The sequence below is a fragment of the Calonectris borealis genome, chromosome 2 (genome assembly GCF_964195595.1).
Source record: "Calonectris borealis chromosome 2, bCalBor7.hap1.2, whole genome shotgun sequence".
In the NCBI taxonomy this organism is placed as follows: domain Eukaryota; kingdom Metazoa; phylum Chordata; class Aves; order Procellariiformes; family Procellariidae; genus Calonectris; species Calonectris borealis.
Window position 1 is genome coordinate 13,702,412 of NC_134313.1, and position 3,220 is coordinate 13,705,631.

Below are 3,220 nucleotides of genomic sequence, written 5' to 3' on the forward strand. Positions count from 1 at the left end.
CCACAGAGTTGGTTGTCTCATTGCTTCCAAGTTGGTGACCTTATCAGCCTTGAGCTTCTGGTGACTGTAAACAGACTCTTTCGCAGGAACATCCAGAACTTGGGTTGTCGTGGCAGTAGGTACGTGGAGAATACCCAGGATAGAGCTGTTGCTTCATTGTACCTCAAAGGAAAATGAGGTAAATGGAGCCCTCACTTCCAGCAAAAACAGTGCTTACTTGGAGCTCATGCTCCTGAATCTGTATTCCTCCCAAAGCGCAGGGGTGATTTTTGCCCCAGAAGAGATCACTAGTGTTCACACTGGTCTGATAGCTTCAACTCCAACTTGTGACTTACGGAAATACTGTTTTTTCTGGACATGTTATCCAAGTGACTTTGATTTTTATCTTTTTTCAGTTATAGTTCCATCTGGTTAGAGTCAGGACAGCAACAGTCTGACCTGGACTCCTGCTCAGAGAGAACGCGAATAGGAGCCCACTGAAGGGACTCCCATTAAATTGTGGAAAAGCAGCTGAAAAGGCAAATGAAATGTGTCTCAGGCTGGAACAGGAGAAGTTATCTTGGGTAAAACAGGATGACTTGCCTCATGAAAGCTATGCCAGATATGAAAATAAGCACAAAATGCAGATGCTTTGTTTTTTTTCATTGGCACTATGTCAAGTAAGGTATGTTTAAGTTGTTTCATAAGTCCTTTTGTAGTTGTGCTGTGCTTCAGGAGTATGGTTAGAGGGCTGCACCCCCAGATGCAAGTCTCTGGAAACATGGGACTGTCTACAAGATCACTAGAGCCTTTTTGACAAGAGGATAAGCAAGCTGCTGTCAAGATACATTTCGTACTTAAACTTTCTTGAAAGTACTCAGTTCTACTTACTGTAATAGACTAAATCCTTTAAGGGGAGTACTTGATCTCTTTGGGAGTGTGTTGGGTGAGGTCTGTCTATAATCCTCCCCATTTTTATGTTACTGCTACTAACACCTCCACCCTTCTAGGAGCACTCGGGGATGGATGGTGAGGCAGCCTGCAGCATGGATGAGATCCTGCCTTGATCAATGATAAGTCACCCTCTGTAATTCCTTGAAGTGCCCTCACTGTCTGTCTTAGAACCTAATAAAGAAGTTGAGTTTAGGAAAAAAGCATTTTGAAAACTACTTGCACAATAAAAACTAAGGTTATGATTCAGCTTTGCCCCAACTTTCCCTAATCCTCAGTTCTGCTTCTCTGCTTTACAAGGGATGGGGGGTGAACCCCAGTCAATCATGCAGGGGGTTGCTTTATTTGTGACAAAACCTCAGCTGCTCCTGTCATCAAAATTGCAGAAATGGGAGAGTGCTGTTTTCTAAAAGGCTCTATAAATAACTCATGTGGGTTCAAAGGCCTTCCCTAAGCTGGAAAGACACCAGTTCACCCCTTGCCATTCTTGATGCGTAGTATACTGTGCTTTTTAGTAGAAAACAAACAAACTAATGTCTTTTTAATATGTTTTCCTTGGATTGTTTTGGTCCCGGCCTGAACAGGCCCTGAGCGCGGGAGGCAGCACCCGCAGGGTTTGCGGCCGAGGCGGCAGGTCCGGCCCGGCCCCCCCGCGGGTGCTGCTGCTTTCATGGGACTGCTGAAAGCGGGTGCGGGACAGGAAAGACGCCCACTCCCAGCTTCACAGGATAAACAAACAAACAACCCTGCGGGGTTTGCATTTATAGATGGAGAAACGCAGTCAGTGCAGGAAACGCGAGTTCCTCCTCTTCACAGCACACCATGAATTTTGACTTATTTGAACAGGGCTTTTGAGCACCGAGTTAAAAATATATGCCTACAAGAATAAGCTTATTCGTGAAGTACATAAAAAATGACGTCTCTATAGGTAATCTTTGACGGGAACGGTGTGTGTGACAAACTGTCAGCGAGGGCCTAGATGCCTCCTCGCTCCCTGCTTGTGCCTAGCGCTGAGCCGGGGCGGGCTGCAGTTTTGTTTTCTCCTTGCCTTTCCTCCACAGGCAAAACTCGCACTTTTGTGAGGGGTTTAGCTCATGCTATGGGCCAGAAATCTCTTCCTCTCCTTCCTCCCGCTCCGGTGCGGCAGCCCAGGCTGCGGGAAGAGCGTCAGCAGAGGCGATGCACCCACGAGGACACTGCCAGGCTTAACCTACACCAACGTCCAGCCCAACCGTGATCCAGCTGAGGAGAGTCCTGTCAGGTCTGGTCAGGACTGAACAATGGTTGGGACCCAATGCACTGTGGCTTTGCCATCCCATCATGAGGTGCCTCTTGGTACCACAGCGATCGCTTTTCCCCTTGGGGTTTGGGGCACCCTCCTCAGCTGGGCCTGGGGGACATTTTGTCCATGGGTCTCCCACCAGAACCTGACCATGGTTTTCAACATGGGTTATCTCTTAAATGACTTTTTCCTGGTCTTTTTATAGCTCACTCGCTGAAGTGGAATTTATTCTTTCTTTTTTGGATATAGCTGGAGGTGTAAATCCAGACAAATATAACTCCTGAAGGGGGATCAACCTGTCTGTACCACGGCTCAGCAGCGCCTGTGTTGCTGCTGGTGTATATAAAGCAACCAGGCTGCTTTTTAAACCTCTGAAACTGAAGTAATTTTATTTGGTTTTTTTCTTGCTTATAGACAATTAAATGGTTCTCCTTTAAAAGAGCTGGCTCCTGGCAGTAGGTAGAAACCTACAATCTTTCTCTTACCACACACTTTTATATTTAAAGCCTCTATTTTTAACCCAATGGTGGGATTCAAGGTTAATGCTCGTTAGATCTGTGTCTAGACAGTTGTGAAAAACAGGAAATGAATTACATTATAGTATGAAAGGAGAATTTAACCTTTTCTCTTCTTGTGGTTTAACCCCAGCCGGCAACTCAGCCCCACACAGCCGCTCGCTCACTCCCCCAGTGGGATGGGGGAGAGAATCAGAAAAAACTCGTGGGCTGAGATAAAGACAGTTTAATAGGGAAAGCGAAAGCTGCGCATGCAAGCAAAGCAAAACAAGGAATTCCTTCACTCCTTCCCATCGGCAGGCAGGTGTTCAGCCATCTCCACGAAAGCAGGGCTCCATCACGAGTAACGGTGACTTGGGAAGACAAACGCCATCACTCTGAACGTGTCCCCCCCCTTCCTTCTTCTTCCCCCAGCTTTATGTGCCGAGCATGACGTCATATGGTATGGAATACCCCTTTGGTCAGTTGGGGTCAGGTGTCCCAGCTGTGTCCC